At 39.5% G+C, this 14,471-nt stretch overlaps 1 protein-coding gene across 14 annotated transcripts in view; it reads right to left on the bottom strand.

The window, feature by feature from the left end:
• ZNF438 (zinc finger protein 438) overlaps nucleotides 1-14,471 on the bottom strand; it is a 190,704-nt gene that overhangs the window by 71,981 nt on the left and 104,252 nt on the right. The gene's annotated exons all lie outside the window — the stretch shown is intronic.

Here is a 14,471-nt window from a genome sequence, read left to right on the forward strand (position 1 = left end):
TGAGTGACTGAGCATGCACACTCCACTCTAGGACAAGGAAATCCAAGTCTTGCCAGATCCTGTTCTGGCATTTCTAAATACATCTTTATCCTGCAAAGTCGGGTTTTGTGTTTTTTTTTTTTTCCTTTCATTTTTGTTTTTTAAATCTGTTCTCTATTATTGCCTCATAAAGACCCAAAGGAATAATTTTTGAAAAAATGTTAAGTTCAAAACTACTGGTGCACTGGGATGACCCAGAGGGATGGAATGGGGAGGGAGGAGGGAGGAGGGTTCAGGATGGGGAACACATGTATACCTGTGGCGGATTCATTTTGATATTTGTCAAAACTAATACAATTATGTAAAGTTTAAAAATAAAATAAAATTAAAAAAAAACAAAAAACAAAACTATTTGCCTGTTGACTTATACTTGAAGGATTGTTTAGACAGATATAACAATCTCTAAGTTACTTAATCTTTCCTTCCAAATCTTTAAAGTATATTCCATTTTCTTGCACTGATTGAAAGCTGAGGCCAATATAATTTCCCCCTTATAAAAATTTCAGCCTATCTGCCTGGCTCCCAAAAGGAATGGCTCTTGACCTCAAGTCCAACAATTTTGCTCGGTACTGACACACAGGATGCCCCTTGAATATGCAGGTTCTAGTTGTCTTTTATTTCAGAAGAGCTTACTCTCTAAAAATGGGATTTATTTCATTAGTTTGGGTGTCCTGTATTTACAATTAGATATATGATGGCCCTGCTCTTCCTGTCTTCAGTATCAAGAGTCTACAAGCTGGAACCGTATGATGACTAAGATATGTAGGCACAGATTGTTTACAGGCAATCAAATTCCAGATCCTCATCTTCCTATTACTGATCCTTTCTGCAGTGTACCTGAAGCTAAGGTACCACACCAGCCTTCTTCTCTACCCCGCCTTCAGAATCATTCGTTTCCCACTTTACAAAAGGAATGAAGACCACTCACTAATCCTGGCTAGTGCACTGCCCTGGAATGTAAAAACCCTCCAGGAAGCCAAACCTGTAAGTGCTCCTTTAATCAAAGCACCACAATAAGGATTTGTTCTCTCCCCATCATACATAAAACATACATATTTTATTAAGGGACGGAGTATGTGGGCCCATGTTAGTATATTACAAATTCAGATACATAGTAGAATGAAGCAGTAGTGAGAGTGTTTTTACTTAAGGACCTTACCTTCCAATACTTTTATTATTGTAAAAGATACACAGCTCAACTCTGGGAGACTTTAGTGAGTGCAAAGCAAGAAATCTTGAAGGCAGCAGAATCACCGTATCCAGGCAACACGTAGTAAGTCTCTGTGCTTATCTATTTATCTATATTAGAATTAGAATTCAGCTGTGTGATGGTTGTCATGGAGACATACATTAACATATTTATTTGGGCTGAAAAATCAAGTTGGATTTTTACGGACAGAAGGAAGTCTGATTTGGAACATGAGTTTAAAATTGACAACTAAGCTTTGTCAATGAGATTAAATGGCAATCATTTTCCCTAAATTGAGTGATGTATATTATAGCTTCAAGGTGCTGATGATAAAAGCACATTTCAGATACATGTTAAGACAAAAAGTTCCTCTAAAAACCAACTGCATGTTAGTAAATATATATTAAAATTCATTTTTCTAAATAACACTTTGTAAGTATACTGGGCTAAACAAGGTGCCTCTAAGTAAAAGAGTAACAAAACAGTCATTTGGTAAATCTTAGTTAAGCCTTTTTTGATAAACTTCCTCAAACTGAGAAAGTGAAAATAAATCCCTTTCAAAGTCAGATGTTTCCAATTCTTTGCTTTCCAAAAATGACTGAGTAATGGAGTTGCCAGTAGACAGATCACTGAAATAATTTATTGATCACTTTTAGATTTCTGGCATGTAACTAAGGATAAAAAAAAAAGTTAATAAATGATGCAGTTCTGGCATATTGTAAACACTGATATTTTAAAATCACAGGTATTACATCATTTTTTCAATGTGTATTTGACTTGGCTCACTCATTTCTATGACCTCATTTTTTTTTCTGTATCATTTCTTTTCCGTTGCACTCCTTCCAATTTCATTTACATTCCTTTGGTAGTTTTTTTCTTCAACTGTTTTTTTCTGAATTGTGCTTCTGATTTCATGTGTGTGGGCATAGTTGCTCAATCATGTCAGACTCTTTGAGACCCCATGTACTGTAGCCCACCAGGCTCCTCTGTCCATGCAGATTCTTCCGGCAAGAATACTGGAGTGGGTTGCCATGCCCTCCTCTAGGGGATCTTCCCAACCCAGGGATTGAACCTAAGTCTCCCCCATTGCGGGCAGATTCTTTACTGTCTGAGCCACCAGAGAAGCCCTCTAATTTTATAATTAAACTTTAACTATTCATTTGTAACTTATAATTGAACCATTTCCCATTTTGTGTGTGATATGACATAGGAATTAAATAACATACTCTTTCACATGAGCATCTCTTACCCCAACTTGATATATTGAAAAATCTGTCCATCCTTTCCCCCACTGGTCTATAATACCAGTTTTGTTATAAATCTAGGCCCCATATATAGATGGATCTGTTTCTGAATTCTCAATTCTTTCTATTGGCCAATTTGTGTATCTTTGTACCATACACTGGCTTAATTATTATAATTTCATATTAAGTCACAATAAAAGGCAAGAAAGACACTTTGTCTTCACAATTTTTGGACCACTCCTTTACCGTTTAAGTTCAGAATTACAATGTTCAGATCATATCAGATCAGATCAGTTGCTCAGTTGTGTCCGACTCTTTGCGACCCCATGAATCGCAGCACGCCAGGCCTCCCTGTCCCTCACCAACTCCCAGAGTTCACTCAGACTCATTCATGTCCATCAAGTCAGTGATACCATCCAGCCATCTCATTCTCTGTCGTCCCATTCTCCTCCTGCCCCCAATCCCTCCCAGCATCAGAGTCTTTTCCAATGAGTCAACTCTTCGCATGAGGTGGCCAAAGTACTGGAGTTTCAGCTTTAGCATCACTCCTTCCAAAGAAATCCCAGGGCTGATCTCCTTCAGAATGGACTGGTTGGATCTCCTTGCAGTCCAAGGGACTCTCAAGAGTCTTCTCCAACACCACAGTTCAAAAGCATCAATTCTTCGGTGCTCAGCCTTCTTCACAGCCCAACTCTCACATCCATACATGACCACAGGAAAAACCATAGCCTTGACTAGATGAACCTTTGTTGGCAAAGTAATGTCTCTGCTTTTCAATATGCTGTCTAGGTTGGTCATAACTTTCCTTCCAAGGAGAGTAAGCGTCTTTTAATTTCATGGCTGCAGTCACCATCTGCAGTGATTTTGGAGGCCAGAAAAATAAACTCTGACACTGTTTCCACTGTTTCCCCATCTATTTCCCATGAAGTGATGGGACTGGATGCCATGATCTTCGTTTTCTGAATGTTGAGCTTTAAGTCAACTTTTTCACTCTCCACTTTCACTTTCATCAAGAGGCTTTTGAGTTCCTCTTCACTTTCTGCCATAAGGGTGGTGTCATCTGCATATCTGAGGTTATTGATATTTCTCCCGGCAATCTTGATTCCAGCTTGTGTTTCTTCCAGTCCAGCGTTTCTCATGATGTACTCTGCATAGAAGTTAAATAAACAGGGTGACAATATACAGCCTTGACGTACTCCTTTTCCTATTTGGAACCAGTCTGTTGTTCCATGTCCAGTTCTAACTGTTGCTTCCTGACCTGCATACAGATTTCTCAAGAGGCAGGTCAGGGGTCTGGAATTCCCATCTCTTTCAGAATTTTCCACAGTTTATTGTGATCCACACAGTCAATGGCTTTGGCATAGTCAATAAAGCAGAAATAGATGTTTTTCTGGAACTCTCTTGCTTTTTCCATGATCCAGAAGATGTTGGCAATTTGATCTCTGGTTCCTCTGCCTTTTCTAAAACCAGCTTGAACAAGTGGAAGTTCACGGTTCACATATTGCTGAAGCCTGGCTTGGAGAATTTTGAGCATTACTTTACTAGCATGTGAGATGAGTACAATTGTGCGGTAGTTTGAGCATTCTTTGGCATTGCCTTTCTTTGGGATTGGAATGAAAACTGACCTTTTCCAGTCCTGTGGCCACCGCTGAGTTTTCCAAATTTGCTGGCATATTGAGTGTAGCACTTTCACAGCATCATCTTTCAGGATTTGAAATAGCTCAACTGGAATTCCATCACCTCCACTAGCTTTGTTCGTAGTGATGCTTTCTAAGGCCCACTTGACTTCACATTCCAGGATATCTGGCTCTAGGTGAGTGATCACACCATCATGATTATCTGGGTCGTGAAGATCTTTTTTGTACAGTTCTTCTGTGTATTCTTGCCACCTCTTCTTAATATCTTCTGCTTCTGTTAGGTCCATACCATTTCTGTTCTTTATTATTTACCAATAGTGACAATTTTTTTCTTCCTTTCCATTCCTACATCTTTTTTTTTTTTTAAGGTTCACCCACTTGCAACATTTCACTCTGCTGGCTAGGATCTCTGGTACAATACTGAATAGACATGGTGATATCATGGATCTTTATATTTTAAGAGTTAAATTATATCTGCTTACGGCCAGTGATCATTTTAATTTCACCAGAATAATGTAAAGAAAATAAATTGCTTTTGCTTTGAACATTTATATCATAGAGATTGCAATACAATTTTTAAAAATTTTCTAATACTAAAATGTTTATTTGAAAAGCATAAAAAGATATACTACACAAACTAACATGACAAAAAAAGAAAAGCAATGCAGTATTATGTCACTAAAAGAAAATAAAAGTTCTGACGCTGACCTTTGTTACCTGTAGACAATTAACAAACTTTTCTTTCAGTTTATGGTATGGAGCTGTCATTGCCAAGTAGCTGCCAAGCCAGAGTCCCCAATTCCAAACCCTTCTCTCTTGTACCAGAGGTGGTCTTGTGCATAGTTTTCCCCTAAAAAAACATCAGTGGGAGGGGACTGAATGTCAGACCTCAGTTTGAGGCTTTTCAGAAGCAGGTAAGGTGCGTTCCTGCTCCTTTCTCAGTTGCTGGAGGATTCAAAGGTCCAGGATATAGACCATCATCTATTGATCAAGAACACGTTCAGTGTACTGCTCAACAGCAATAAATATATTTTAATTAGGTTGAAGCTATTATGTTTTTTGTAGTTCATTTACTGTAGCACTTAGCTTTTCCCAAGTAACATAAAAAATGCTACCTTTAAGTGAAGTACAAGCCAAACAAAAAATCTAAAGTAGATGAGAACTGCTTAGAGGCCCAGCAGCAGGAAAGAGAGAAACCAAGGAAAAGATAGAAACAGTCATGTCACACAGTCACAAATTTTCTTTTTTTAATCAATTGTTTAAAAAAAATTTTTTTTGATGTGGACCATTTTTAAAGTCTTGATTGAACTTGTTACAATATTGTTCTCTTTTATGGTTCAGTTTTTTGGCCGTGAAGCATGTGGGATCTTAGCTCCCCAACTAGGGATCAAACTTGCAACCCCTGCGTTGAAAGGTAAAATCTTTACCCCTGGATAACCAGGGAAGTTCCAGTCACAAAACTTTTAATATTAATACAAGTGCTGGGTTGTGGAAAGGAATCTGTGGTGACAGAAGTCATAAAAGTGGTTTTGCCTCAGAGGGAGCAAATCAAAGTGAAATAGCTAGAAAGCGGCTTGCGTTAGGGATAATGGAAATATTCTCTATCTTATTCTTGGAGGTGGTTTACATGGGTGTATACAATTGTCAAAACTCATTAAACTGAAAGCTGTGTGTTTACTGTATGTAAATCATACCTCAATTTCTGAAAATGCATGAGATAGCTTCAAAGGCCCAACAAGTGTCTAACTAAGACTATGCATGTGTGCTCAGTCGCTTCAGTCATGTCTGATTCCTTGGGACCCCGTGGACTATAGCCCACCAGGCTCCTCTGTCCATGAGATCCTCCAGGCAAGAATACTGGAGTGGGTTGCCATGCCCTCCTCAAAGGGATCTTTCTGACCCAGGGATTCAACCAGTGTCCCTTAGGTCACCTGCACTGCGGTAGGTTCTTTACCACTAGCACCACCTGGGAAGCCCAACTAAGCCTATAGCTGTAAGGGAAAAGAGACAGAAAACAGAACATTAGAATAACATTATTACTTGCTGTATTTATTGAGAATTTACAAGAAAGAAATCTGCATGGGCAAGAAATAAGAGGTCTGAGGGCAAAACTGAAAGGGAGCAGAGAATCCAGAAATCTGGAGGCTCCCAGAATTAGAAAATTTGACTGCTTCTGGACTATACACAGTAAAAGAGGAGACTGAAAAATGCTTTGAGCAAAAATGGCCTTTTACATTTTCTATTGTGAATGGAGGGAAGTCAGGCTTGCTGTAGATCAGGATGAGCACATGAACTTCCCATGAAACCTATTTCAACTGGCCAACCAAGGACCCTTGTAAGTTGAGAGACGGGGCAATTGCAGAGAGGAAGCAAAGGAATAACTTAGGTGTGGGACTCTCTGGTGTGCTCTTTTGGCTAGAGTGACAGTACATAATTTATTGTCCAAGCTGGGATAGTTTTGAGAGTGAAAGAGGGCATTATTACTTAATATGCATGAGCACTATTAATATAAACTGAGACTGTCCCTGCCAGACTGGGACACCCAGTCCCTCTCACTGGCAAACGGAGTCAACTACAAGAAGGCGGATCAGAAGCCAAAGTTTCTGAGGGCACAACAAGCCCCAAAACTTCACAAGCTTTGCCTTTAAGCCGCTGGCTGACTCTGCAAACAATGTGCAAGCTGCCAAAATTGCAAGGTCAGAGAGTAGGGAAAAAGGTTACATAGCCCCCAGTATGTGCTGCATGCTGAGTCGCTCAGTCATGTCCAACTCATTTCAACCCCATGGACTGCAGCCCACCAAGCTCCTCTGTCCATGGGGATTTTACAGGCAAGAATACTGGAGTGGGTTGCCATGCCCTCCTCCAGGGAATCTTCCCAACACAAGGATTGAAATCAGGTATCCTGCATTGCAGGAGGATTCTTTACTAGCTGAGCTACCAGAAATGCCCAAATAGTCCCCAAAGAGGGTATATTTTTCAAGGACCACGTAACTGTGGGCTTGGAAGAAGATGAGCAGAGAACCTTCCAGTAGACAGATTCAGGTCCTAGAGAATAATGTACAAAGAATTTTCATCTGGAGAGCAGGGCGAGAGTCTAATCAAGGGACATCTTCTACCCTAAATGAGAGATCTTCCAAATGCTTCTTGCCATTTTTATTTATTTTTTGGTCACTGTCAATATTCCTAATTCTAAATGCTCACTTAGCTTCAGAAAATTAAACACAAACTCATAACCTGCTACTTGGGCCTGATACAATAAATTATGAACACTGCACGTAATGTGATGGTGGTGAGAATAAACCCAAAGAGTCTTTTACAAAGATCACTGAGCTGTCTGCCAGGAGGCCATGATTCTCATCCAACCTTCACTATTAAGTGTGTGACCCTGGATAAATCATGATTCCTCTGGACTTCAGTTCCTTCATTTGTAAAATGAAGATGAGGATGCCTTCCAGTTCTGTAATTCTAATTTAAAATTCTTGACCTTGCTGAGCCAAAAGAACTACAAAAATCCTCTACAAAATGTCATTACCTGGAGAATCCATAATAGACAAGTGAGTCTGGTTTTTACAGCAGAAGCAACTCAGCACAATTCTAAAAAGTTATATTGGCAAGAAGGATCTTGGCACTTTTTCATTTCTTGATTTTTCTATATTATTTTGCTCTCATTATAGTACATTAAGGAATAAAATATAGCCCTTTTTAAGGGAAAAAGAAACTTGCCTTCCATTTCATTAGGCGTTCAAAACTAATCCAAAAAGAGAGGGGAGCTACATTGCAGATCGTCAGTCCAGGTTTGATGCATGAGACAGGGTACTCAGGGCTGATGCACTGGGATGACCCAGAGGGATGGGATGGGGAGGGAAGAGGGAGGGGGGTTCAGGATGGGGAACACATATACAACCATGGCTGATTCATGTCAATGTATGGCAAAAACCACTACACTATTGTAAAGTAATTAGCCTCCAATTAAAATAAATAAATTGAAAAAAAAGGAACACAAAGAAAAAAAAAAGAAATTTCAATTCTTTGTAATATTTACAAACTAAATTTCAGAACGTTTTAAAAACCAAAATGCAATTTAGAGAAAACTTTCCATCTAAAAAAACACCATAAAACTATATTTTATTATACAGTCAATATTCACTGAATCTTAAAAATATTATTTTTTCAAATATTAGTTAATTTTAACAATTAATTTTTAATTAATTCACACTAATTAAAATGTGGAAAACATGTCTGCTAAATTTTAACTTTTGATGCTTCTAATTTCTGGAAGAAAATAACACTCAAGACTATCTTCTTCACTGATAAAAGACAAAAAGTAATATTTCATGCTACATTCTCAACTCATTAATATTCACTATTTGTTTTTCTCTTTCTGACTTCATTCTGCATTACAGACTCTAGGTGACCCAATTTCATTCATTTTTATGGCTGAGTAGTATTCCATTGTATATATGTACCACAATTTATTTACAGATTGATCTGTCTACAGACATTTAGGCTGCTTTCATGTCCTGGCTATTTTAAATAGCGTAGCAATGACATACATACGCTACCATGTATAAAACAGATAGCTGGTGGGAAGCTGCTATATAGCACAGGGAGCTCAGCTCGGTGCTCTGTGATGGCCTGGAGGGTGGGCGGGGAGAGAAGCTCAAGAGGGAGGTGATGAATGTATACATATGGCTGATTCACACTGCTGTACAGCAGAAACAAATACTACACTGTAAAGCAATTATATTCCAATTTTTTTAACTAAAAAAACCCCCCAATATCCTACATAGATATTTTGTGACTCATAATTAATAGTTTTATACATGTATAAAGATAACCTGATGGTTCAGTGGTAAAGAATCTGCCTGCCAAGCAGGAGACCTAGGTTCAATCTCTGGGTCAGGAAGATCCCCTGGAGAAAGAAGCGGCAACCCACTCTAGTATTATTGCCTGGGAAATCCCATGGACAGAGGAGCCTGGCAGGTTACAGTCCATGGGGTTGCAAAAGAGTTGGACACAATGTCGCGACTAGACAACAATATACACATATAAAAATAAGAGCCAAACATTTGTCACTTCAAATCACTATATGCTGGATAAAGAAAAAACAGCCAACATTTTGCAGATCATGCTATCATATACCTTAATACCAGTGAGTTTCTAAATCAGTTATTTATTGTCACTGACTACAAAGCTATGGACCAGATGTTGCACTACCATATAAAACAAGGAATATAAACTTTACAGTGCTTTGAGAAAAGATTATTCAATTATCTGTTGAGTGAATAAAACAATAAGGAACTAAAATAAGCACCATAAAATACTCTGAATCTCTAAAACACAAATTTGAAGGCATACTTTAGATTATATAAAAGATATAAATACGTTTAAATAATGTAAAATTTGTAAGTGGAATATTTTAAATGTGCTAAGGAAATTATTTAGAGATACTTGACAGTAACTCTGAGGTAAAAGAAGATTTTCACCTTCCTCTGCTAAGTCACAGTATCACAACCTTTTAAACGATAAAAATTATCCCTTAAGAGACTGTTTCAAAAATTTATGTTTACATATAAGTACTGATGTTGAGAAGTCTCTTGTTTGTTCTTATGCAGAGTACTTTGTATATGACAATTTTTCTTCTCTGGATTCTGGGAGAGTGTCTTGTATTATTTCTCTGATAACTTTCTCCCATTTTCTCTTGGATTAAGTGAGTGATTGAACTTTCTGGATTATGTCAATCCCTATCAGTCCGTCAGTTCAGTCACTCAGTCATGTCTGACTCTTTGCGACCCCATGGACTGCAGCACGCCAGGCCTCCCTGTCCTTCACCATCTCCCAGAGCTTGCTCAAACTCATGTCCATTGATTCAGTGATGCCATCCAACCATCTCATTCTCTGTCATCCCCTTCTCCTCCCACCTTCAATCTTTCCCAGAATCAGGGTCTTTTCAAATGAGTCAGCTCTTCGCATCAGGTGGCCAAAGTATTGGAGCTTCAGCTTCAGCATCAGTCCTTCTAACGAATATTTAGGGCTGATTTCTATTAGGATTGAATGACTGGATCTCCTTGCAGTCCAAGGGACTCTCAAGAGTCTTCTCCAACACCACAGATCAAAAGCATCAATTCTTCGGTGCTCAGCTTTCTTTAATCCAACTCTCACATCCATACATGACTACTGGAAAAAACACAGCTTTGACTAGACAGACCTTTGTTGGAAAAGTAATGTGAATATGCTGTCTAAGTTGGTCATAGCTTTCCTTCCAAGGAGCAAGTGTCTTTTAAATTCATGGCTGCAGTCACCATATGCAGTGATTTTGGAGCCCAAGAAAATAAAGTCTCTCACTATTTCCATTGTTTCTCCATCTATTTCCCATGAAGTGATGGGACCGGATGCCATGATCTTAGTTTTCTGAATGTTGAGTTTTAAGCCAACTTTTTTCACTCTCCTCTTTCACTTTCATCAAGAGACTCCTTAGTTCTTTGCTTTCTGCCATAAGGGTGGTATCATCTACATATCTGAGGTTATTGATATTTCTCCCAGCAATCTTGATTACAGTTTGTGCTTTATCCAGCTCAGCATTTCACATGATGCACTCTGCATGTAAGTTAAATAAGCAATCCCTCTAAGAAATTTGTTTCAACCATCATATTTTTAATTTTTGTGGGTTTCTTTTTGTTCTTTAATTTTCCTTTCTTTTCTTCTCCTTTTTAAAAAGGACTCTGTTATCCATGCAGAATCTCACATTTTCAGAGACAGTACTTCTAGTCCGTTTCTTAAGTTTCCTATTTCTGTCTCTACAGTTCTGTCTTAGAGTTCTCTGTTGCTCTTAATTTCTGCTTTCCTATGGGAGGCATTTCCACATATCTGCTGATCTTTGGCTGTCTTTTCCATTTAAGTGGGAAATTACTAGCAAAGCAAGATGGCAGCTCTGACTGTGGACTGAGCTTGTTGAAGGTGCTCTTTATTGAAAAGCAGCCAGCTGGCTTTCCCTGTGGGGAACCCCTGTAAGGAGTTTCTCTGCAAACAGTCAGCTTCTCTAGAGAAACTCCCAGCACCTGAATGGGGACTTGGAAGTTTGGCTCCTGGTGCTCAAAGTGCAGGGCAGGTGTCTACGTAACCCCACCCTCGGAGCTCCCATGTTCCCGAGCCTAGGTTCTCTTAAGTCTCAACATCTCCAGAGAATAAACCTCTCATCCTCTGGGGAAGGTGGGTATCCAGCTGGGTTGAGACAAGGACTCGTGTGTCCAACTGGTCCTTTAACAGACTTTCAACTGAGTCTGTGTTTCTAACTATTCCTCCAGCCTGACCTGATAACTGTAATCACAGGACCTCTCAAAGTTCTGCAAGGCAAAACTGATTCCTTTCCTGTTACTCTCTGTGGGAGCTCAGATTTTCACCTTCCTCTGCTAAGTCACAGCATCACAACTTTCTGTTCACGTTAGTGGATTAGGGTTAGTGATGTCATCTACCTTTTATCAAAGATAGAGCTGGAATTTTTTATTTCCTTTGTTTTGGATGGATTTTGTAATAAGAGAAGGCAGAACATTCTTTGCATCTTAAAATCAGAACCTACAGTCTTTACATGACTTCACACATCGTGTGTCACAGTCTGAGGCCACTATAGTTTTGGTCTGCTGAGCACTTGCTTCCATTGCCCTTCTTTGAATTCCTTTGGAGAAAGCCTCTCTCACTCCAGGAGACCCAAGGGGGGCCTTCAGTCCCTGGGCACACACACACCCCTCTACTGCAGAACCAGGAATACAAGTCCTTGGCTAGGACTCAGTGATCATTCATCACATGGGGTTAAGAAGAGTTGATTCGCATCTTCTTTAAGGCAGGTAGTGAGGCATTTGGCCCAATGAATTATCTTTCATTGGGTCTGCTAAACTGGGAAGATGACAGTCCCAAGTTGCTGCCGGCCAGTCATCTTACTGATCACATGCTGTCTGGAGAATGACGAACAAAGAAACCGGCAGAGCTGCAAGAGTCCAGCTGAGATCATCTGAGTTCCTGGCTGCAGTCATGCCTGACGCCAGATGCACCTCTGGAAACCATAGTTATATAAACAATTAAGTTCCTTTGATTTTCATATGCTGGCTTGAGCTGGCCTTCACGCATTTGCAATCGAAGGAGTTCTGATGAATTCATCATTTAATTGAAGTGTTCCAAATTACTAACAGTTGAATGATACAATACCACTTCTTTGCCAAAAATTAAACAGCCTAACCTCTTTTACTAAAATAAAATCGCAAATCATATACCCATACGTCCCTTTTGCCATTTAGGTAAGATACTTTGATTTTTTCTGAATATTCTCATTTTTCAGGGCAGTGTACCTTGGAGAAAGATATATATATGTTCTATAGTTTTACAAACCCAATAGCCCCTAACCTACAGAACAAATTTCATCCAGGGACTTCAAAAAGTCTTATCATCTCTTTAAACCTTCTCTATCAGGGCTCTTAGTTTATAATAAACTTCAAGTTTTATGGCTGTCTTGCATAAAAGCTATGTGGAAAAACAAAATAATGTATCTCAAAATATTTGTTCCCTTTGAAAGAAAAGTAGGGCTTAAATGTAAAGAATTATTTAGCTTCAATCTCTGATCTAGAGCCTGGATACCAGGATAATTTCAATGCAAGGGTTTATGGGAAAGAGGGAGAGAGTAATAAGATGCTTCCAAGGAAGTAGGATGCTTAGAAGTCCTGTGTCCCTGGATGCTCCTCCTGGACTAACCTCTCCAATATCACCTCTGTGGGCACCAGCCCACAGTCAACGTTTGAGCCTCTGAGTTCCTATCTGGGTCTTGTATCAGTTTCAAGTGCATCTAGAGGCTGTGCAGGTAATCCAACAGCACGAGGAGGCTAAACATTATTAATGTATTATAATTATTTTATTTGTATGAAAAATAAATCTTATTAAAATTCCAGTCTCTCGCACTCTATTTTATTGACTTACTTTTTTTCATGAAGCATTTCTATCCTTATTCCTACTTTCTCCATGGTTTGCTTCATAATGCTATCTTAAATAATAGCTTTTTGGCATAGAAACTCCTTGTATGCATAGAAATTGTGTCTGAGTAAACACAGATAACAATGAAGATAATTAATAGTTCAGTTCATTGAAACTGAGTATGTGCCACGCACTGTTCCAAGGGCTTTATAGGATCTGTCTTCACTTCAAGCCTACAAGGTGGGAGGGGGAAGGTGGGTACCCTCATCCTCATTTTGCAGATGAGGGTGAGGAGGCACTGAGAGGGGTGAGCAACTGCCCAGATGAGAGAGCAACAAGGTATAAGTATGACTCCAGGTACTTTGTTCCAAGGACCTCTGCCCTTAAACAATTATTCTGTGCTCCACCAAGAAACATGCCATCAGTTATGGGCTGAATTGTGTTCCCCAAAATGTTATGCTGAGGTCGTAAGCCCGTGACCCCATGGACTATAGCCCGCCAGGCTCCTCTGTCCATGGAATTTTTCCAGGCAAAGATACCGGAGTGAGTTGCCATTTCTTTCTCCAGGGGATCTTTCCAACCCAGGGATCGAACCCGTGTCTCCTGCATTAGCAGGCAGATTCTTTACCACTGAGCCAACAGGGAAGCCCTGTCCTGGAATAGGGTAGGTCCTATTACAATATGATGGCTGTTCTTACAGGAAGAAAGGCTGGACACAGGGAAGACAGTAATGAGATGGGGTAGAGGGTGGAGTGATGCAGCCACAAAGCAAGGAACGCATGGTGCCACCTGAAGCTATGGATCCCCTGAGAGGCCTTTGCAGGAGCAGGGCTCTGCCAGCACCTTGATTTCAGTTTTCTTGCCTCCAAAACAGTGAGAGTAAAAATTTCTGTTGTTTAAAGCCACCCAGTTTATGGTACATTGTTACACACAATAGTCCTAGGAGAATAACAGTCTCTCAGGTATATTGAAACATGCTATCCTCTCAACCTGTTATTTTCAGTTTTAACACAAATGGCAGAGTGGGTAACATTTAACTTTCCTCTTAATTCTATTTAAAGAAAACCAATAGTGAAGGGCAGGGGTTGCAGGGGGTAGGTTGTGAGACCTGGAAAGTTCTCACTCATCTCATAGAGGCAGCTCCTCACTAGCTCTAATGGACGACAGTCACTTTGAATGGCCGGCCTAAAGCTGTCACATCTTACAGTTTTCCAGAAAACCCAGAAATCTGGATGTGCACATTAAAGGGGTTAACAGAAAATCCAATTAGGAACTAGTTGGAATAACACCAGTTAATAAGGGTTCAGGATGGGGAGCGTATGTATACCTGTGGAGGATTCGTTTTGATGTTTGGCAAAACTAATACAGTGTTTCAGGTTTAAAAATAAAATAAAATTAAAAAAAAAA

The sequence above is a fragment of the Bubalus bubalis genome, chromosome 14, assembly GCF_019923935.1.
Source record: "Bubalus bubalis isolate 160015118507 breed Murrah chromosome 14, NDDB_SH_1, whole genome shotgun sequence".
Taxonomy (NCBI): domain Eukaryota; kingdom Metazoa; phylum Chordata; class Mammalia; order Artiodactyla; family Bovidae; genus Bubalus; species Bubalus bubalis.